The following is a 24,309-nucleotide window of genomic DNA, read 5'->3' on the forward strand; positions in this document are numbered from 1 at the left end:
ATACTTAATTCAGATTTTCAGCTTCCTTAGGCCTATATATAGTGAGGTTTCCCAAGCTTGTAAACACACCCCAAGGGGGGGAGCTCTCAAACACTTCTCTAGAGCTCCCTTCCCTTCTCTCCCTCAAATTCTCTTAGTTTCATTTTCTAGTTTTCAATTGTTGTAATGAAATATTTGTGCTGAAATTCTGCTTAAGTATTTCTTAGTTCTACTTTACTTTTCCTTATGTACATTCTTTCTTTAGTTTCAAGTTGAATTAGTTTCCAAGTTTCAATTATGGTTTTTGTTCTTATTCATTATGCTTATAAGTTAATATGCTTGTTTGAATGATTGATCACCATTTAGGCTTGCATGTTAGCTATCTTGGTTTGAATTAAGAGTATACACCATGCTTTAATTCGAATTGAACTATGAATAGGAAGAGTATGTATGGACATTCGACAACAGGGATTAGATACATGCTTGGTTGTTTAAATTGTTCTTCTATGCTTAATGGGTTCCTAATGCTTAATTTTAGGTTAGACAACAAATGATCAAATTAGGGAATTAGGAACACAAGGTTATGACCAAACACCATGGCTTAATCATACATTAGCTAGAATCAATCCGTTAATCTAATTGAACTTGGGAACTTATCTGCTTGAGTTAGTTATTTTCTTTCTTCCTTGTTTTATTTATTTCCTTTCTTTTTCATTTCTGTTTTGTGTAGGAAAAATAAATTGGATCATTCAATCACCAATCCTCGTGGGATCGACCTCGCACTTACATATGCTATACTACCAAACGGCTCGTGCACTTGCGAGTATCACAAGTTGAGGATGCAACTGAATCCATTTTGGTGAAGCTGTATCTACGCAACAGTAAGTTGAGTGTTTTGGTGAATTTTGCATGTTTAAGATTTAGGATTCATAGAATCATCCTGTGATTGTTAATTGGTTTATTTGTGAAATCTCTTTAGGCATAATTTGATTTATTGGGTTTTTATGCGTTGTTGTTAATTTGCCTTATTATCTTTGCTTTTCAGAAATAGGAATATGAATCGGTGTTTACTTTTCAAAAATCTCGTTCTTAGAGTTCTAATTGGAGTTGTGCTTTCAGAGGAGATTGGGATCTAATAGGAAGTTGTATTGTTACTTTTCCTTTATTTATTTATTTATTAACTTTACTACTTTTTGTCTGCTTGTTGAGGCAATTATAGAAGAATATACATGTGATCAATATGCTTTCTATCGTTGGCTACCTAAAAGATCAATTATGAGCCAAGCCTTTTTGGATATCATAAAAAACATGACAACTCATCATGCTAGCTGTTTAAAAGATTTGTTTCTACATAATAAATTTGGAACATGTGTATTATCTAATTACTAGTGCTTGCTTTTTCTTTTGGCAGGTCTATTGCTTTTTTGCTGGGAGCAGGGTTTAATAGAAATAATTTGCACAGAGGTGAATTCCCCTGCCATTATCACAGTCATTAAATTTTCTTATTTAAGTTTATGTCTATACTTTCTTCTATATATAGTGGTTATAAATACAAGTTTTATAATGGATAGGCAGTGGATTGCCAAATGTCGTGATCGAGGAAACGATCCAAATTATAAGAAAGGGATTGAATCCTTCATTGATGTTGCAAGACACCATGTGAATGCTAGTGGTGAGATATTATGTCCATGTAGGCATTGCCATAATTCATTTTGGCACCCTATTGATATGGTTCACTTCCATTTGTTGCGGTATGGGATGGATGTTACTTATGACAGATGGATATATCATGGAGAAGAAGTTGGTTTTCTACCACATGGTTTGACCTTTCCAGCTCCGAGTTCTCCAACTATTGAGCCTAACCTTCAAGGCAATGATGAAATATTTAATATGATGAATGACATATTTTATAGGGAAGATGTTGCTCAGGAAATAAGAGAGGATGGAGATAATGCAATGGAGGGAGGAGATACTGTAGATGGTGATAACAATAGTAATATTGATGGTATGAGTATGGATAAGGATAACTATGAGAGGTTATTGAGTCAAGCTCAATGTGAAGTATACCCGGGTTGCACTGAATATACAGTTTTGAAGGCCGTTGTGGAATTGATTCAGTACAAAGTTGATGGAGGTTGGACCAACAAATCAGTTGATAAGTTATTAGGATTCATGAGGAAGACATATCCCAAACCCAATAACATTCCAGAAACAAACTATGCATGCAAGAGGATGTTGAAAGGTTTGGGCTTAAGTTATGAAAACATACATGCTTGTAAGTATGACTGCGTATGGTTCTATAAGGAGCATGAATGGAAGGATAAATGCCCAGAGTGCAATGAGCCAAGGTGCAAGGATAGTACTTCTGAAAAAGGAAAGAAGATTCCTCAAAAAGTATTGCGTTACTTTCCATTGAAGCCTAGGTTACAGAGATTGTTTATGTCAAGAAACACAGTGACTGATATGAGGTGGCACAAAGATAAGCGGGTTGATGATAGTGAACAAATGGTGCATCCAGCAGACTCTATTGCATGGAAAGATTTTGATAAAATGTACCCAGACTTTGCTAAAGACCCAAGAAATGTCAGATTAGGCCTTGCAACAGATGGATTTAATCCTTTTGAAAATATGAGCACGACTTATAGTATGTGGCCTGTCATAGTTGTACCTTATAATTTGCCACCATGGAAGTGCATGAAGCAGACATTTTCAATGATGACTTTGTTTATTCTTGGTCCACAAGCTCCAGGTAGAGATATTGATGTTTATTTGCTTCCAATGATTGATGAGCTTAAGGAATTGTGGGAACATGGTGTTCAGACTTATGATTATATGACTAAGTCTATGTTTAATCTACAAGCAGCTGTGATTTGGACAATTAACGACTTTCCAGCTTATGGAAACTTATCCGGTTGGAGCACCAAGGGTTTTTTAGCATGTCCGGTGTGTAATATGGATACTACATACTGTAGGTTACGGAGTAAGATTGGTTATATTGGGCATCGCCGCTACTTACCCATGCAACATTCATGGCGCAAAAATAAAGCTGATTTTGATGGCCATCATGAGATGAGACCTCCTCCAAGAGAATTTTCTGGGGAAGATATTCTGGAGCAGTTTGATTACATTAGGCCTTGCAAACCTGGTAAGCATCCCGATAATAACGAGAGAAAGAGGAAGCGGAATGATGAGGAATTAAATTGGACCAAAAAAAGTATATTTTATCAATTAGATTATTGGCCCCATTTAAAAATTAGACATAACTTGGACGTTATGCATATAGAGAAGAACATTTGTGATAGCATCATTGGGACATTATTCAGTATAGATCAGAAATCGAAAGACACATACAAGGCAAGGTTGGATTTGAAAGACATGAAAATTAGAAAAGAGTTGTGGTTGAAGGAGAATGGGAGCAAGTTTGATAAGCCTCCCTCGGAATATGCACTAAAACCACATGATCGTAGAGCTTTCTGCCAATTCTTAAAATCAGTTAAATTTCCTGATGGTTATGCAGCCAATATATCAAGAAATGTGAATTTAGATGATGGAAAGTTGTCGGGGTTGAAAAGCCATGATTGCCATGTGTTTTTGCAACATCTTCTATCGGTGGGAGTTAGAAAATACTTGAAGAAATCTATATCTACCCCACTTATAGAATTATCATATTTCTTCCAACAAATATGTGCAAAAACGTTGATTGTAGCCGAACTAGAGAAGTTGGAAAAAAATATTGTGCTCACACTATGCAAGCTAGAGAGAATTTTTCCACCCGCATTCTTTGATATCATGGTTCACTTAGCTGTCCACCTACCTCGAGAAGCCAAACTTGCCGGACCAGTAGCATACCGATGGATGTATCCTATAGAGAGGTAATGTATTTAAATTTTTATGATTCATTCTTCTCAATATTATTAGCAAGTGATTGATCTTTAATTAATTTGTAGGTTGTTGGGAACATACAAGAAATATGTACGCAATAAAGCTCGACTTGAGGGTTCTATTAGTGAGGCATACATTGCAAAAGAATCTTCAACATTTTGTTCAATGTATCTCAGTGGTGTTGAAAATGCCCTTAATCGACCAGAAAGACACAATGATGGGGGTGAACCTAAGGCGAAGCTTTCAGTTTTTGCTCAAAAATTATGTCCAATAGGTGGTCATGTATTGATTGAATGGTCAGAGGAAGAGATGAAAGCAGCTTTTTGGTATATCTTGGACAATTGTGATGAGATTGATTCCTTCAAATAGTATGTCATCTGAAATCTCATTCCTTTACATATATAGAACTTGAAAAAACTCTTACTTTTAGTTTTATGTTCTTGTAGTGAGCACCAGCAAATGTTACTGAGAGAGAGTTCTCAAAACTTAGAACAAAGACACAAGCAACTATTTCCTAATTGGTTCAAGAGTCGTGTTGGAGCATTGTATGATCAAGGATCTTCAACGGTGAATAATGAGCTGCTTGCATTAGTAGAAGGTCCAATTCTTCGAACTATCCAATATACAGGGTGTATTTTGAATGGGGTTAAGTGGTTGGTTAAACACATTGACAGGAATAGAACGACACAAAATAGCGGGATTATGACATCGGGGTCACACGATGGTGAAGATTGTTGCTTTTATGGAAGCTTGACCAGTGTTGTTAAAGTGCAATTCATGAGAGGTTATAAGGTGTTTCTTTTCAAGTGTCTCTGGTACAATACAAATATAAAAGGAAAAAAGTTGTGCAAGATTATCATCTCAAGTAAGTGAATATAAACACTCATTGGTATGATGATGATCCTTATGTGTTAGCAACACAAGCGAATCAGGTATTTTATCTTGATGACCCAAAATTGGGGCATCCTTGGAAAGTGGTTAAGAGGATTCAACCTAGACATGTGTGGAATGTTTTAGAGAAAGATGATAACGTTCACGAAGATGACAATGTTGACGACAATGAGGATGACGATGATAATGGATTTTTATGGATGGTTGAAGATGACAATGAAATTGGTATATCATTATGTAGAGATGATACTGAACCTGAATCAATTGATGCAGCAAATGTTAATATCGAACAAACGGAAGCCGATGAGGAAATCATAATTGATGAGGATAATTTGGAGGATGAATTATCATCAGGAGTAGATGAAGATAATTTACATAGCGATTCAGATAGTGATTTAGAATGAGAGATTTGGTCAGTTTTGGATATACAGCTAGTTTCATTATTTTAATGTACTGGTATATAATTTTTTTTAAAACATTGTTTTGCACTAATGTAGATGAATTATCCTTAAGTTACATTGACTGTTTTTGTGTTTTCATTAAAATGTAGATGAATCCTCCTCAACAACAACGTGGGAAGCAATCGAAGAAAAGGAAGCAATGTGCATCTACTCATCCAGCACTTGCTCATCCATCAGTTTCTCATCCAGCAGCTTCTCATCCAGAACCTACTCATCCAGCTCCTAGTCATCCAATACCTTTTCATCCAGCACCTTCTCATCCAACACCTACGCATCCAGCTCATGAGACAAATCTTCAAGAGGTTACACCTCAAGACACAGGTACCATTTTTAAGGTTTTTATAATTTTAGATTTGTGAATAAATGGTGATGCGGTAAACAGAATATGGTGATGCAGTAAACAGAGCAACACCGCTCTAATATGTATTTATTAGGAATGGTTTAATATAACCAAATATGGTGTTGCTCTATTTACTGCTTCACCATATTCTTTTTATGCGGGTATAAATACAAAGATGCTTTTATCCATACAAGATATCAAATGGGCTGAACTTGGAAGCGATTGACAGAATATTAGTAGTTGTTGCTCTGTTTTTCTTTATATTGATGTTATGTTTTTGATGGAAGGGTTTGAAGAGGCTACTTCTAGGTCTTCTGGCACGAAGCAACGAGGAAGGTCTTATGGGAAACACCTCCATGAGCTCATAGAAGCCAATGATGGGAAACTACTAACTGTTGCCTTTGACCCGAAGTTGAAGGTCCCTATCAACAAGGTAGTTCATACATTGCTTACGAATGAGATTGGAACTAGCATTAGAACTCATGCACCCGTATGCCATAAGCTGTGGGAAAAAGTCCCAGATGACGATAAGAAGAAACAAATTGTCAATTTACTGGTTAGTTTAATATTGGTATAAATTTGATTTTTGTTATCACATTGTAGCACTATCCTAATATTTTGTATGTGTGTATGTTAGGCATTATTTGATGTGGACCTGACCCAATCGATGGTTAGTGAATTTGTGGAAGCTAAGATGGCTAGAGCATACATTGTTTTTAAGAATAGGCTGCATGATCACTACAAGAAGGTTGCCACTACTCCAGCACGGGGAAGGGCCACCTTGCCTCCAGATAGTCTATGGAATAAGCGACCTGTGGAGCATTGGCATTGGCTTTGTGATAAAATGTACACTGAACCTACTTTTGTGGTATGTATTCCATAATTTTTTTACTGTTTTATTTTTTATTTTTTGAGTAACAGTGTATTTGTTATTGTAATAGTTAATTCATGTATTTTTTATTACAGGAGAAGTCGAAGAAAAATTCTGATAACCGTAAAAAGAACAAAACAAACCACAGGGGAGGTGCATGCTCATTTGTCCAGCATGCTCAACAGGCTGTTAAAGTAATATAAAGTTACATAGCTACTTTAAATATTTTCCAATTGATTTTAATCATTTTTTTATTTATGATTTATAGGAAGGAAAGCCTTTATCATTCATTGATAATTGGGAAAGGCTACATAAGGACAAAGAGCATAATTGGATTAGTGAGGATGCCCAAGAAAAACATGTAAGTCAATAATGATTTATATTAGTAAATATTATTGCACCCAAATTGATTGAAATTGTGGATCCTCTTACATATTTAGAAAACACTATGTACAATGTAATACTGCTTTTCATATGCAAGTTTAATTTGTTGGTTTGTCTATAGGAAAAAAATGAAACAAATGCGAGATGAACTGAGGTCCAAGATGATTGAGGAGGCTGATGAGGATATTGAGGTTGATTCAATAGAAGTTCCAATTGAGGCTGAGTTCAAGATTATGGGTGATGTACTTGGAGTGAAAGGTAGGATAGTTCGTGGTCTTGGTGCTTTTCCTCGAATGGAAGCCAATATCTCAACTACTGGTTTTTCTGGAGCTTCTAATTCTGAGCTTAGAAAGTTACAAGATACAGTACAGATGCTTGCCACAAATATGCAAAGTGTGCAGGAAGAGTATTCAAATTTAAGGGCTAATTTGGTGGCAGCTTTGGAGGCATCCAACAATGGTGGGCTGGATAATGCACAGTTGATGTCAATGTTGCGTGCAGCTTTGATGCCGTCGGCAACAACCTAGGATGAGATTTACATGTTTACATTATGTTATTTTGGATATTAAGCGTGTTTAGAACCTTGGATATATGATTAACTTGGATACGCTATTTTGGATATTATTCATCTATGATATGAAGCTTCTGTATTCTTGATGCAGAGTATTACATTTATTAGGATCATTGTCATGAAATCATTCACACGTATTATCAATTGTGATGAGTTTTTTTTGGCATAACAAATTATACAAAATGACGATTTGTTATATGTCATATTTTAAACAAAGTGACAATTTATAAAGCATCACAAATTGAACGTTGTGACAACTTGTCTGTCATCATAATAGATACCATGTGACCACCTGCTAGTCATCAAAAAATGAATTAGGTGACCTAAAACACGAGAAGTCACATATTGTAAACAGTGACAAATTCATACATCGTCATAGTGTACTATATGTGACACTGAGTTAAAGTCGTCACATTTGACATCGGGTGAGGGGCCTAATGTGATGTCCCTTGTGACGCCAGAATATGGTCACTTTAACGTAACCGCGAGGAAATTTTGCCTAATGTGAGGAATTGTTTTTGTCACATTAGCCTATTTTTCTTGTAGTGATAAAAACTCCCTTTTAATTCTCCCTTTATGAGAACTAGATTATGTCTTTGTTCTCAAGGCTTCCACAAACTGTGGATGACGTCTAGCAAGATGTCACGGTTGCCCAAACCAATATAGAATGGGGTTGTGAACCTATTAAGTTGAGATTACCGTGCAATACGGTCCTTCTCTTAATCAATGCTCTTGATCATGCTAATTGGGGCATAAAATTCATGTCAAGCCCTTAGCATGATCTACAGTTTCATGTGATTCATTGAGGCATGGTCATAATCTCTGTTATATATCTAGCTCGTTGCTTTGGCCAAAGACTTTTGAGTCACATCTTCTGAGCATTCTCTTTCTTTACTGAAAGTAAAGATCCCTTGTTGTACACTCACATGTCTCCATGAATTGATCATGAACCCCAAATATTTTTTTGGGATATGCCCAGAGGATCACAACACTTCAACATGGCTAAATGCCCACGACGCTTCCATGAGACAACTCATGGTGCCCTCAAGTCAATGGCTAATTTGCACGATTCCAACTTGAGAGATCTTGATTGACATGTACGTAAAACTTCCATTCAAGCTCTCTCCGTTGATTGCGTTTAGTGAATTCATTCTCCACTGAACACCCATACACTTATCTTAGTGCCTCCATACGAATCACTTGGCTCTAGGGCATACTTCTAACAATCTCCCACTTGTACTTCGTGCACCTCTCCATCTGCCCTTGACAAAAAGTATTAGTTTTGTGTTCATATTTCCACCTAGCAAACTCATATCTCAAAGAAAACTTAGAAAGTTATCTTTAAACATCTCTTCCTTCTCCCTTTCAACCATTCTAGCTTAGCTTGTCTCCCCTCCTCACCTGCCATAGCTTCCACAAATGCTCGTTTATCTTCTTATTCTTTAAATTCTATAAATTAAAGTCTTATTATTGAATGAATAATCCTCTTGTAAAAATATCCCCAATAGCTAGCTGAGCTTATGTTAGAAATTGATGGAAATTACATAAATTTAAAATCTGGGTGGGCAATACTTTTCTTTGGGCTTTTAGTTCCCTTCTATTCTTTAGGAAAAATGGAAAAACAAGCAGACAAGAGGAAAAAAGATAAGTGAAGAGATGGAGATTCGACAAAAAAAAAAAAAAAAAGAGATGGAGAAAAGAAATTTAAAGATTGATGATTGATATAAGTAGAAGAGAGCACGTCGTGAGAGAAAAGTAAAAGACAAGTGATGTGTGGTGGATGGAGAGAGATTCAGAGAAGATAAGGAAAAAAATATTAAAGTTTAATAATTCTTTAGTTTGACAGAGGGGTAAAACGGAAAAAAAAAAACATGTGCTACATTCCCAAGTTGAAGGCGAGCTCCACTTGCCACGTTACCCACCCAAATTGGTGGATAATAATCTTTGTGTACAAAATTACAGAAATACCCCTGCCACATCTTAAAAGTTAGCAGACTTTTGGATGGAGTTGACAACATGGGCAAAGTGGGTCATTTGAAGTTTTGGGGAGAGTGAGATTTGATTGTAGTTTCGGGGGCATTGTTGTAAATAAGCCTAGTATCAAATAAGCAGCATACATTGTTTGTCCATGAGACTTAAATTGAACATTGCAGCAGGTTTTAAGCAAATAGATTCTGATGATTCTTATTCTCTATTCTTCTACCACAAGTACAATTTCAGAAATTGAATTGCTCAAGCAAATATTCATGTTAAAGGCTGTACTAGTGACACATAAGTTAAAGATACCATTAAGAGATAGAAACTTAGCTCACAATGAGTTTTCTTAATTGACTATATAGAACCAATTAAGCATCATGCATTTTCTATCTCTGAGACTTGGATTCAGCATTGTAGCAGGTCTCAAGAAAATAAGGTTCTACCTCTCGTTCTTTTTTTGGGTCAAAACATAATTCATTAGAACACTAGAAAGGGAAGAGTGAAAACAACTGATGAAGGAATGAATAGTAGTGCTCCGACGGTGCACAACATGTCTCAGGGATTGGACTTTGTTCTAAATATTAAACCTTAGGGAGGTTTAGAGAGCTCCAAGTATACCCACATGGTACATGTACTCCTTTATCTTCTCAACGCCTAACTCAAAGGAAACCCATTTTTTTCCAACTAGCATAAACAAAGAGGATTGCCGAGTAGTCTTCACATGTTATGCAAACACGAGAGATACTAAGTCAACACCATCATCAATATTTATTCGGGGGAATGCTTGGAAGATGCGTAATTGAACAAATCGAAGCACTAGAAGCTACTCACAAAAGAAGTCATCCATTTTGATATTTTGAAGCATTTTTACTCAACGATCTTGAGAACCCATCATTAATAACCTACATGAACAAACAGCTAGTAAACAATTGTAAAAAACAAAGTTTTAAAGTGCTAAGGTTTAAGCTGAGGCGTTTTACCTCCCGTGAGTCGAGACGTGAGCCTCGAAACGTTTCAAATGAAGCAAAATACATCTAATTTCAATAATACTATAAAACTTAAATAGAACCAAACAACACCATATGAAAATCCAAATCCAAATTCAATCCAAACAAACATAATGATGATCTTATAGATCATTCACACAATTCAAAATACATACAAAAAGTTTTCAAAAAAGAGAATTCACTTTGTTCATCATTCCACTCATCCTCATCACTAAGAATAACACCATTCAAGCTATCATTTTCATCACTATCATTAGTGTGATGTTCATTGAAGAATCAAGCCGGGAATATGATGAATGAGGAATGTCCATGAAATTTATATCATCTTTTATATCAACAAGAATCCCTTTTCTTAAGGCCTTGGTTTTCCGACCTACACATAAAAAATAGGACATGTAGTTAAGAAAAAAAACATATGCTCTTAATAAACTAAATTTAAATGAAGCATTCACTCCTTAATAACTTTTCAAACTTACTTGAGCTTTCACCATCACCACCACTACTTTTTCGTTTGTAAAGTTGGAGTATGATCACTTGAAATTGGCTCCATTGATGGAGTATGAGCAATTGGTGAAATAGGATCTCTTGGAAGTGAAGGAAACCTTGTATATTTTAAACTCATTAAGCCACAAAGATGAGATTACACTTAATCTCTAGGCAACGGAAGCAAGATTAAAATCCTAAACCCTAAGCACCTAGACTCTTCTAAATCCTATCAAAGAGAAATTGAAGAAATTATCCTTGTAGCTATGCCTTGAGCCAAGCTCTAGTGGTTGATCACCCTAGGGAAGGCCTTCATCTAAAGAGATCCTCCAAGAGAGCCACACAATGGTAGTACCTCTAACTTGATACACACCGAAGGAAGTAGATAGAGAAGGAAATGAAGAACAGAAGGAGGTGAGGGTGCTAGCACCCCTCCTTGTGTGGCCGGCCATGGTGGACGGGAGAGGGCATGGTATTGCCTCTTTCTCCTTTCATCTTAAAAAACTGTTGATGACTCAAAGGCATGACTATGTATTTACAGGCCAAGTCATTTTAAGTTAGAGGAAATTGCCTTCTTATTCGGTCTCTTGGGCCTTTGTGGTTATGTTGTCATCTACAACTTATGCCACAAGCCCAATGAGTCCAAGCCTAATGGGCCTTGAACCCTAAATCCAATTTTAGGTCGAATGCAATTCCCAAGCCTTGATTAATTAATTAATCTCTATTAACTATTTAATCCTTGCTTATTTTCTCCTAATTAATTTCCATGTTTCACCTTTATAGTTATATGATCCATTAGGTTCTAATTGGTGAGGGAGTGGGCGATTCAGACTCTTCTATAATCGATTGTGAATTAAAACTCCTTTTTAATTCTCCCTATTATGAGGACCTAGTTATTGAAAATCCTCATGGCTTCCACAAATTGTGAGTGAAGTTTAGCAACATGTAACAGTTACTCCAGCCAATATAGAATGAGGTGGAGAACCTGTTTAGTTGGAATTACAATGTAATACGGTCATTCTCTAACTCAATGCTCTTGGTCACATCATTAGAGCACAGACAACATGTCAAGCCCCTAATTTCAACTCCAAGCTCATATGACTCATACAAGTATGATTAGAATCACCACTCTTAATCATACTATTGCTTCGACCGGAGAATTCCCAATCATATCGTCAGAGCATTCTCCTTCTTCACTGAAGGTAGAGATCCCTTGTTGTACACTCACCTACCTCCATGGATTGATCATGAACCCTAACCATATCTTGGAGCCATGCCCTTGAGAGAACTTGACCATTCAATATGATCAAAGGTCCACGACGCTTTCATAAGATAACTGTGGTTCCTCAGATCGAGGACTAATTTACATTATTGCAACTACAAAGATCTTGTTTCACATGTAGGTAAAACTTCCATACAAGATCTCCAATTGATTGCATTCAGTGAATTCACCCTATAGTGAACACCCATACACTTATCTTAATGTCTCTACACAAATGACTTGAGACAAGTCATACTCCTAATTGAGCAGTTACAGTGTATATCGGTCTTTGCGAATTGTCAATGCCAAGTTGACAATCTTATGACCAGGAACTCTTCAGGGTGTGAGTTATCAGGAAAGGTCTCCTGCTAACTTCTTTAGATCGTTTTCCTCATCTCACTGCCCATGGACTTTTCATTTAGGTAGATAACTATTAATGAGACTATAGCTTAAATTGATGTAGTTACCCTATGATTACCATAAACGGTAATGAAATATCCTTAAAGTTACATAAGATGTTTGACTTTAGGGCATATTTCCAACATGAAGTTCATGGGAAATTCGCTCTCGAGTTGGTAGACCACCTTCACGAAGGAAACCTTAGGATATTTTAGATTCATTAAGCCGCAAAGATGAGATTACCCTTAATCTCTAGGCAATGAAAGCAAAGAATAAAACTTTGTGCTTAAAAAAACAAAATCTAACCCAAGTATCTTTAGACCTAAAGGGATTGAAGCACTTAGACACCTCTACAAACTATTAGAGAGAGAGAGAGTGGATAATTCTTTATACATTTGTAGAACTACATTGAGCAAAGCTCAAGGTTGATCACCCATGAAAGGCCTTCACCAAATGATTCTCCAAAATAAAGCCACCCAAATGTTTGGCCTCTAACTTCATACACACTAAAGAAAGAAGATGGAGGAGGAAATGAAGAACCTAGGAGATTGAAGATGCTAGTATTCTTCCTCTTAAATGGCCGGCCATGGTGGAGGGGAGGGAGGAGAATGGTGTTGCCTCCTTAACCTCCCGTCATCCAAAACCCCTAGAGAAAGATGATGCCAATCTTTATCTATATATAGGCTACGCATTTCAAGTTGGGCCACCCATGACCTATGCCACTTGAAATGACCCAAATCGGTCATCAAGTGAGTCAAGACCCACCAATACTCCCTATGGGCAAAATTCCTTGCTTCTTGGGCTTCATCTTTTAAGTTGTCATGTACAACTCATCTTATGAGCCCAATGGGTCCAAGCCCAATGGGCCTTGAACCTCCAAAATTAATTTTAGGCACAATACAAATCCCGAGCATTGATTAATTAATTCATCTCTATTAACTAATTAATCTTTGCTCATAATCTCCTAATTAATTTTTCATCTCTTACCTTTATGGGTGTGCGATCCGTTAGGTTCTAATCGGCTAGGCAGTGGGTGATTCGGACTCTTTTGTAATTGATTATGAATTAAAACCCCTTTTATTTCTTCCTATTATGAGGACATGTCACAGTTAGCAACATGTCACAGTTACCCAAGCCAATATCGAATAAGTTGGAGAACTTATTTAGTTGGAATTACAATGTAATATGATCATTCTCTAAAACACAATGCTCTTGGTCACATCATTAGGGCATGAAAAACATGGCAAGCCTCTAATGTGAACTCCAAGCTTATATGACTCATACAAGTATGATTGGAATCAACAGTCTTAATCATACCTAACGTTTCGGGCAAAGATACCTGAATCATATCGTCATAGCATTCTCCTTCTTAATTGAAGGTAGAGATCCTTTGTTGCACAGTTACCTGCCTCCATGGATTGATAATGAACCCCAATCATACAATATGGTTATGCCCATGAGGAACACAACGTTTTAGTAGTGATCTTTGAGTCTAGAGACAACTCCAGTGCATTTTTTGTCACAAAAACAACACTTAATGTATCTTTCTACATCAATTACTTTAGCCCATTTCCAAGCAAAATCTTTACTATTACCACTCATAATTCCCTAGCAAAAGTAAAAGAGAGAGAGAGAGAGAGAGAGAGAGAGAGAGAGAACAACCACTGAACCACCACTAAGCATTCCACATACTGCCACCAGACCTCCATCAAACCATAACCGACGATAATCACATCATGGCTCAACAATCACCATGAAAAACTCGAGACACTACAACCATTAAGCCGAAAAAATCACACATGCATAGCGTTGGCCCCAACATGTCTGAGCCCCAACAAGCTGTTAACCATGACAAGACGAAACGCACACCGCCATCTTTTAATACATAAAACAACGACGGCACATACCCGACGTCATTAAGACATACAATGCATCTCAAAAGACAAGCCCTCGTCTAATTACTATAAAAACAGCAAAAAAGGAAAACTGCAACAACCTTAGATGACGCTTTTAGGAAAATAGAGACGTCTAAAGGGGATTACATGTCAAGAACTCCATACGTACGGACGTAACAAATGTTAACCACGAATTTCATATATCTTTTGAATGGATACATCCATCTAAAATAAACTAGCCCACATAGACGAACTTCTTTGTCAAGATGTACTACTAGATGAACCATGATATCAAAGAATGAAGGGGGAAAGTATTTCTCAAGCAAACACAAAGTAACTACTACATTTTCTTCCAACTTATTTAGCTTGGAAACATCTATCGTCTTTGCACATAGAGCATTGAAGAAGAAGCACAATCGAGTTATTGCATACCTTGTAGGCTTCTCCAAAATAGAACAAATTGCCACAGGGAGCAATTGTTGCATCAAGATATGACAATCATGAGATTTAAGGCCAAGAAGTCTTGAATCTTTTAAATATACAAGATTTTTTATATTTGAAGAATAACCTTCAGGGACCTTCATACCATAGAAAGAATTGCAAACTACTTTCTTCTCTGCTCTTGACAAATTCCAAGGCCCTGGAGGCAAGCAAGTACGTCTTTCTCCATACTCGAGTTGCAAATTAGTTTTGACCCTCATGTTCAATAAATCTAACCGAGCAGCAATCCCATCTTTATTTTTTCCAGAGATCTCCAACAATGTAGCAATGATACTATCACATAACATTTAGGACATGCCTCACAAGAAGGTATTTCCAATACTCAAGATCAAAGAATTTTGATTTCTTCTTCCAACCAACTTTGTCACCATCATTCTCAACAACACTTCCTCCTTTTTTCGAGCCCCATTTGTAATTAATACCTTCAACCATCTGCAGCACTTCTTCTCCGGTTAATGGCTTGGGAAGCGTGCCATATTCAGATTTCCCATTAAAAGCTGCACTCTGCCTCCGATATGGATGATATATTGGTAACCATTTTCTATGCCCGATGTAACAAATTTTGTGGCCATTTTTCAACTTGTGACTTGGTGTATCATCGGACAAGCTTTACATCCTTTAACGAAGCAACTAGATAAGTTCCCATAAGGAGGAAAATCATTAATTGTCCACAGTAATACACATATGAGTGTAAAGTATCTCCTATGTGTGCATCATACACTCCTCTAATCCCATCCCACAAAGATTTTAAATCATCAATCAAAGGCTCTAAGTAGACCTCTATATCATTTTCAGGTTGTTTAGGACCGGAAATCAATAAGGTCAACATCATGAACTTCCGTTTCATGCATAGCCATGGTGGGAGATTATATGTAACGAAGATAACTGGCCAACAACTGTATCTGCTACTTAAAGAACTGTGGGGATTGAATCCATTATATGAGAGAGCCAATCTCAAGTTTCTTGGCTCTTTGCCAAACTCGGGCCATTTATCATCAACAAGTTTCCAGGATGGGGAATCCGCTGGATGAGACATATGATCGTCAATTGATTTTCTATCTGCATGCCAAGTCAAACTCTTAGCTGTCTTACGTGATTGAAACATTCTTTTAAACCTTGGAATTAGCGGAAAATACCACACCACCTTCGCTGGCACACCCTCTTTCAAGATTGAATCTTTGACTTCCTTCCACCTTGAGATACCACAAGTAGGACAATTAGTTGAATCTTTATAATCCTTCCTATACAAGATGTAGTAATTAGGGCATGCATGGATTTTCTCATAACTCATCCCCAAAGTAGACAAAGTCTTTTTTGCCTCGTACATAGAGGAATGTATTATATTTCCTTCTGGATTCTAGAAGCAAATCTCCTTGAAGTATCAATAATTCTGTAAAACATACATCACTTATCCCATATTTTGCCGCGAGGGAAAGATGAAAAGGACTTTGAAAAGAGAGTCAAAGAGTGCTTGAAATTGTCGGGAGGGAAGCAGATGGGGGCTGACGATGTGCCCCGGTCAGATGTGGAAAGGTCACAAGCCGGTCTGCCGATCAGCTCAGGGCTTTGATCGATGCAGATTACGGCGGCGGCCAAAGTCCGGGCTGTTAATATGCCTGCGGAGACGCCATCGACGAGATCGTGGTAGGCATCACGCACCGTCTCGGCGTGCCTAAGCATCTGTGTGCTCCTATCATCGGCCTATGGGCTCCCCATTTGACCCGTCTTGAAACATGGACCAAGGAGTCTGACATGTGTGTGAGTCAACTGGCAATTACACCCATAAGGCATAAGGAAGTGGACTGGCGGGATCCCATTAACGGTTGCACTGCTGACCGACCTTGATCTTTTGAGAAGGGTTCGAGTAAGAGCATGCCTGTCGGGTCCAGAAATATGGTGAATTATGCCTGAGCGAGGCGAAGCCAAAGGAAACTCTGGTGGGGCCGGCAACGATACTAACGTGCAAATCGTTCGTCTAACTTGGGTATAGGGTCGAAAGACTAATCAAACCGTCTAGTAGCTGGTTCCCTCCGAAGTTTCCCTTAGGATAGCTGGAGCCCATGAACTAGTTCTATCAGGTAAAGTCAATGATTAGACGCATCGGGGGCGCAATGCCCTGGACCTATTCTCAAACTTTAAATGGGTAGGACGACGCAACTGCTTTGTTGAGCCGCACCATGGAATCGAGAGCTCCAAGTGGGCCATTTTTGGTAAGCAAAACTGGCGATGTAAGATGAACCGGAAGCTAGGTTACGATGCCCAACTGTGCGCTAACCTAGAACCCACAGAGGGTGTTGGTCGATTAAGGCAGCAAGGCGGTGGTCAGGGAAGTCGAAATCTGCTAAGGAGTGTGTAAGAACTCACCTGCAGAATCAACTAGCCCTGAAAATGGATGGCGCTTAAGCGTGCGACCTATACTCGGTCGTCGGGGCAAGTGCTAGGCCCTGATGAGTAGGACGGCATAGCGGTCACTGCAAAACTTGGGGCACAAGCCTGGCCGGAGTGGCCATCGGTGCAGATCTTGTGGTAGTAGCAAATATTCAAATGAGAACTTTGAAGGCCGAAGAGGGGAAAGGTTCCATGTGAACGACACTTGTACATGGGTTAGTCAATCCTAAGATACAGGGGAAGCCCATCTGATAGTGCGTCTCGCGCAAACTTCAAAAAGGAATCGGGTTAAAATTCTTGAACTGGGATGTGGTGGTTGACGGCAACGTTAGGGAGTCCGGGGACGTCGGCGGGGGCCTTGGAAAGGGTTATCTTTTTTGTTTAACAGCCTGCCCACCCTGGAAACAGCTCAGCCAGAGGTAGGGTCCAGCGGCTGGAAGAGCACCCCACGTCGCGTGGTGTTCGGTGCGCCCACGATGACCTTTGAAAATCCAGAGGCCTGAGTGCCATTCACGCCGGTCGTACTTATAACTGCATCAGGTCTCTAAGGTGAACATCCTTTGGTTGATGGAACAATTTAGGCAAAGGAAGTCAATAAAATGGATTCGTAACCTCAGGAAAAGGATTGGCTCTGAGGGCTAGGCATTGGGGGTCCTAGTCCCAAACCCGTCGGTTGTCTATGGACTGCTCGAGCTGGTCGCCGCGTGTCGGCTGGGGGACAGACTTGGAACGTTCCTTCGGGGACTTTCCCTGGGTGTCGAACAGCTGCCTCAAAACTGGTACGGATAAGGGGAATCTAATTGTTTAATTAAAACAAAGCATTGTGATGGTCCCTATGGATGCTAACACAATGTGATTTCTGCCCAATGCTCTGAATGTCAAAGTGAAGAAATTCAACCAAGCGCGGGTAAATGGCAGGAGTAATTATGACTCTCTTAAGGTAGCCAAATGCCTCGTCATCTAATTAGTGACATGCATGAATGGATTAACGAGATTCCCATTGTCCCTGTCTACTATCCAGTGAAACCACAACCAAGGGAACGAGCTTGGCAGAATCAGCCGGGAAAGAAGACCCTGTTGAGCTTGACTCTAGTCCAACTTTGTGAAATGACTTGAGAGGTGTAGTAAAAGTGGGAGCTTCAGCGAAATTGAAATACCACTACTTTTAACGTTATTTTACTTATTTTGTGAAATGGAGGCGGGGCATTTTGGACCCAAGGCCAGCCTCGCGTAAGACGATCTAGGCGGAAGACATTGTCAGGTGGGGAGTTTGGCTGGGGTGGCACATTTGTTAAAAGATAAAGCAGGTGTCTTAAGATGAGCTCAACGAGAACAGAAATCTCGTGTGGAACAAAAAGGTAAAAGCTCGTTTGATTCTGATTTCCAGTACGAATACGAACCATGAAAGCATGGCCTATCGATCCTTTAGATCTTCAGAATTTAAAGCTAGAGGTGTCAGAAAAGTTACCACAAGGATAACTAGCTTGTGGCAGCCAAGCATTCATAGCGACGTTGCTTTTTTATCCTTCGATGTCGGCTCTTCCTATCATTATGAAGCAGAATTTACCAAGTGTTGGATTGTTCACCCACCAATAGGGAACGTGAGCTGGGTTTAGACCGTCATGAGACAGGTTAGTTTTAGCCTCCTAATGACAGTGTCGCAATAGTAATTCAACCTAATACGAGAGGAATCGTTGATTCGCACAATTGGTCATCGCACTTGGTTGAAAAGCCATTGGCACAAAGCTACCCTGCGCTGGATTATGAATGAACGCCTCTAAGTCATAATCTAAGCTAGAAGCGATGCATGCACCCGTCGCCCGTTTGCCGATCCTCAGTAGGGGCCTTAGGCCCCCAAAGGCACGTGTCTTTGGTGAAGCCCTTGTTGTGGACGAGCTGCGAGGGCCAGCTTAAATTACAATTTCTACCGAGTGGTAAGTAGAATCCTTTGCAGACGACTTACATACGTGAGGAGGTATTGTAAGTGGTAAAGTGGTCTTGCTGCCATGATCCACTAAGATTCTGCCCTGCGTCGATTCGATTCGTCCCTCCCCCTCCTTTTCCATTCAACTTTCCCCCAAAACTTGGCGAGGCTACACATCTGACACTTTGTATTTTTACGTACTTGCCTTCTCTTCGCACGGCTTTCACTTGCCTTAGCATGCCTTGCCGTGGTCGTGGCCTTGGCATGCCTTGCCTTGCCTTGCCTTGCATTGGCATGTCGTGGCTTTGGCTTGCCTTGTGTTGGAAACTTGGGATGGCGTGGCTTGCCTTGCCTTAGCCTTGGCGTTGCTCCCCATTCAAGCCATTTCGAGAAAGTGAGGCTATCAGAAGCTTAGGATGGCCATTGCATGTTGTGGGTTGCCTTGCCTTGCCTTGGCCTTGGCCTTGGCATTGCTCCCCATTCAAGGCATTTTGAGGAAGTGAGGCTATTGGAAGCTTGGCATGCCTGCCCTTGTACGCAGTCTGCGCACATCATGCACGAAGCTTGCGCACAATATGCTGAAAATGTCGACAGCATGCAAGCAGCCTGCTAAATGTGGACATAATTTTTGAAACATTGTCATGCCATGGCTTGCATGCAGCCTGTGCCCAACATGTTGAAAATGTCAACAAAAGTTTTCAAACCTTGTCAAACCCCATTTTTATTGAAATTTCCCCGCACAATAAGTCCTTATAGTTAGTCTATGATTTTAATGATTTTTAGGACCTTGCCTTGCCTTGGCATGCCGTGCCCGTTCAAGGAATTCCGACAAAGTGAGGCTATTGGAGGCTTTGGATGGCTTGGCTTTCCTTGCCTTGCGTTCGCATGCCATGCCCAAGATGTGGCCTAGACCAAGCCAATCAAGCCATGCGTTGCCTTGCCTTGCCTTGGCATTACTCATCATTCAAGGCATTCCAAGAAAGTGAGGCTATTGGAGGCTTGGGATGGCTTGCCTTGCCTTGGCATACCTTGTCCATGATGTGGCCTAGACCAATCCATTCAAGCCATGCGTTGCCTTGGCCTTGGCATGTCGTGGCTTTGGCTTGCATTGGCATGTCGTGGCCTTGCCTTTCCTCCCATTCAAGGCATTCCAACAAAGTGACGCTATTGGATGCTTACGATGGTGTTGGCTGCGCAAATCTCACGGCCTGGTGCTCCGGGCCGAGGGGATATGCGTTAACACGTGGCGTCCTTCTTTTGGATGCGGTGCGGTTGTGCGCGGGCGTGCCAGCACGGTCTACCGTGTGTCGAGATGGAGATGTGGTTTGGATAGGATGGTTTAAGTGGTGCGCCTGTTTTGAGTTTGACTTTTAATCAAACGATGGTGGCCGAGAGAGGAACTGATCTCGGCCGTCAGGTTCACGGCCTGAGCTACAAGGCCGTTTAGTGGTGGTGTTGATGGTGGGTTTTGGGCGGCGCTCCGACGCATTGCTCAGAGAGCGACGGTCGTATGATATATGGGGTGAGTGAGAGCGTAACAGAGATGGTGCTCTGGCGCCTTGAAAATCAAGGGTCGTATAATATATTGATGAATGGATTTTCCTTACAGTCTATCACTACTCCTAGGAAAGCAAGTAAAGGTATTGAAAGTGCATTACAGGAAAATATAATTTGCTCCGTGGGAGGCTTTTGGTTTGGTGTTTGAACCCTTTGAATGCAGCTCATGCTTGGTATTTATAGGAAGAGCTCTTGAGGAGTAATCGAGGCTGAAAATCTGCATGGTGGAGCCTGATCAGAGCAAGTGGATAGTCCAATCGACATTTGGGATTGTGAAGCATGGTGGTGTGACCCCATAAATCCTGGTAAATCTCGGCCGCCGCCCTGATCGTGGGTTCTGCGCCTCTGGCCGTGGGAACGCATTTAATGCCCTGGTCTGGTGGTTTGTGATCTGATCTCAAGTTGTAAGAATATTTGTGAGAATGTTTGCGCCCAACCACTCTGATTTCTATCACCAAATCTTGACTTTAGTCACTTCCCTTCTTCCCTCGTGCATTAAATGCCTTTTTGCAGCTAGTGGGTTTGCTAGTCAGAAGCGTTACTGTTGGCAGCGCAAATCTCACGGCCTGGAGCTCCGAGCCGAGGGGATATGCGTTAACACGTGACGTCCTTCTTTTGGATGCGGTGCGGTTGTGCGCGGGCGTGCCAGCATGGTCTACCGTGCGTTGAGATGGTGATGTGGATGAAATGGTTAAGTGGTGCGCTTGTTTGAGTTCGACTCCTAATCAAACGATTGTGGCCGAGAGAGGAACTGATCTCGGTCGTCAGGTTCACGGCCTGAGCTACAAGGCCGTTTGATGGTGGTGTTGATGGTGGGTTTTGGGCTGTGCTCCGGCGCATTGCTCAGGGAGCGATGATCGTATGATATATGGGGTGAACAAGAGAGTAACAGAGATGGTGCTCCGGCGCCTTGAAAATCAAGGGTCGTATGATATATTGATGAATGGATTTTCCTTACAATCTAACACTACTCCTAGGAAAGCAAGTAAAGGTATTGAAAGTGCATTACAGGAAAATATAATTTGCTCCGTGGGAGGCTTTTGGTTTGGTGTTTGAACCCTTTGAATGTAGCTTGAGCTTGGTATTTATAGGAAGAGCTCTTGGAGGAGTAGTCGAGGCTGAAAATCTGCCTGGTGGAGCCTGATCAAAACAAGTGGGTAGTCCAATCGACATTTGGAATCGTGAAGCATGGTGGTGTGACCCCATATATCCTGGTAAATCTCTGCCACCGCCCTGATCGTGGGTTCTGCGCCTCTGGTCGTGGAGACGCATTTAATGCTCTGATAGCTGGTAACCTAATCTCTCAAGCTGTAAGAATTTTTTTTGTAAGAATGTCTGCGTTTAACCACTCTGATTTCTATCGCCAAATCCTGACAGTAGTCACTTCCCTCTTCCCTCGTGCATTAAATGCCTCTTTGCAGCCAGTGGGTTTGCTAGTCAGAGGCGTTACTTCATTAAATGAAGTGTGGGCCCTGGCTACCATGTGGCGATCTGTTTCTAATATCTTTGGCCGTGTCTTTTTCGTCCTTCGGCCTCGGCCTGCAATGCCGCGATCAAGGCCGAGATGATTATGCCTTCGCCGCTTTTCCTTTGCTTTGAAGAAGGCAAAAACACCTGACGGAACGCCGCGTTTTTGTTCATGAGCAGGTGCTAGGGCCGAGAAAGGAAGCCCCTTTGGTCAGTGTACGACCGTGATTTATTAGGCACAGACAGTTACTTCATTAAATGAAGCATGGGACCCTGCTGCCACATGGCGACTTAACTTTAATATCTTCGGCTGTGTCTTTTTCGCCCTTCGGCCTCGGCCCATAATGCCGCGTTCGAGGCCGAGATGATTATGCCTTTGCAGCTTTTTCTTTGTCTCTGGGAAGAAAAAACGCTACGTTGCAGTTCATGAATAGGTACTAGGGCCGAGCGAAAACTCCTTCGGTCATCTTTACGACCGTGATTTATTAGGTACAAACATTGCCCCCACATCCTCGAATTCTTCGGTCTCGGCGTGGGTAGGGACCGAATGGATTCCAGGGGATGGACCCCTTGCATTCCCTCTAAAGTGATTGACAGTTGGTGCCTTAAATGCGCAGGTCGATCGGCGCATTTAATGCACAAGCACGTCGTGCAGGTCATCGTTGCCCAGACTTACGCGAGGCGTCGCTTCGTCTCGTCAAATGAAACGACGGCCTCTGGGCTTCCAACACGTCATCGTGCTTCTGGGCACGCTGTCAGACCGTTACGTCTCTCGAGAGAGACATGCCCTTTCGTTTCGAATTCTAGCGTTAATATAAAAACCCACACTTCTTCATTTTCCTTTACGCTTTCAGAATTCTCAGGTCTATGCCCCCCAAAAGTTCTCTTTGAACTTTCGAGTTTTCTCAGCCTCCTCTCTTCGATCTTAAAACTCTTCTTTTGCTTAGTGACCTCTTTACTTGTTCAAAAGATTCTTCGAGCCTTTCGCTGATTCCTGGGCTTCGCTCTCCTTCTAGCTCTTTCTCCTCCATCTTAACCTGCTCTAATGGTCCCCAGTGTGGCCTTTTCAAAATCGGGGTCGAACCATATCCGCTGAACCTCGCGTCGTGGCAGTCTGGCCTGATCCAGATGGTTGTTCTTCTCCTGTTGTCCACCAACTGTCTTTCGTCTTGGAAAGTTGACGTGAGCCAAGGCCATGATGTGGCCGCGATTTCTTCCCAGCCCTGGAGGGGGAAGACCTTCCTTCTTATAAGGCCGTGGAGAAACCGCAATGCGATTGATGAAGATGGGAGGGTCTGGTATGGTGATTCTATCTTGACCGTGTTCATTTGGCTGGGCACCCCGATTGCACCTATGGCCGGAGTGACGGCCCTGGCCCTGGCCGGAATGGCGGCCCTGGCTTCACCCGGCCGTACCCGTGTCCTAAGTAATGGCCTTGGTGGGGCCGTGGTTAGTGAAGATTTGGGCGGTGAAAACATCGCCTTGGGAAGAATCGTCTGCCCGTCCATCGAGGGGATCACGAAGCCGTTGTTCGTTGACTTAGGATGTAATCTTTTTTTCACATATGTACGTTTATATGTTTTGATTGGCCATGGCTGGCCGTTTCTTTGTAAATGTGACTCCTTTCTTTTAATCCAAATGAAGTATAATCTCTTTTTTCCCTCGACTGAATGCATGCTTTTCCTTTCATCTTCATCGTGTTGTTCACTTCATTCAGTTGTCAATTGTAAACCTCATGACTCATTCTCGGCCGTTTCCCATAATGACGGGGTATATTTCTTTAAATACTGGCCGTTTATTGGTAAGTTGTGTCATTCTCCACCCTATCTCTCAACTGGAAAGCACCTCGGTCGAGAATTCGTTCGATAATAAACAGCCCCTCCCAGTTGGGTGAGAATTTGCCGAACCGAGGGTCCTTAGTCCCGATAGGAAGCACGGCTCGCCATACTAAGTCGCCTTCAGCGAAAGTCTTTTGCTTGACCTTTCTGTTGTAGGCCTTTGCCGCAATATTGCTTGACCTTTCTATTGTAGGTCCTTAGTCCCTAAGCTTCTGTGCCTGCATCAGGTCATG

The 24,309-nt window shown here is 40.9% G+C and overlaps 3 pseudogenes; 2 read left to right on the forward strand and 1 right to left on the reverse strand.

The window, feature by feature from the left end:
- The first annotated feature begins 1,542 nt into the window (after window positions 1–1,542).
- On the forward strand, window positions 1,543–7,335 carry LOC148294822 (uncharacterized; annotated as a pseudogene).
- An 8,913-nt stretch (window positions 7,336–16,248) lies between these two features.
- Window positions 16,249–19,336, forward strand: LOC148294823 (25S ribosomal RNA; annotated as a pseudogene).
- Window positions 18,271–23,746, reverse strand: LOC148294824 (uncharacterized; annotated as a pseudogene).
- Between the last annotated feature and the right edge of the window lie 563 nt (window positions 23,747–24,309).

The sequence above is a fragment of the Prunus avium genome, chromosome 4 (assembly GCF_965620075.1).
Source record: "Prunus avium chromosome 4, drPruAviu1.hap1.1, whole genome shotgun sequence".
NCBI lineage: Eukaryota > Viridiplantae > Streptophyta > Magnoliopsida > Rosales > Rosaceae > Prunus > Prunus avium.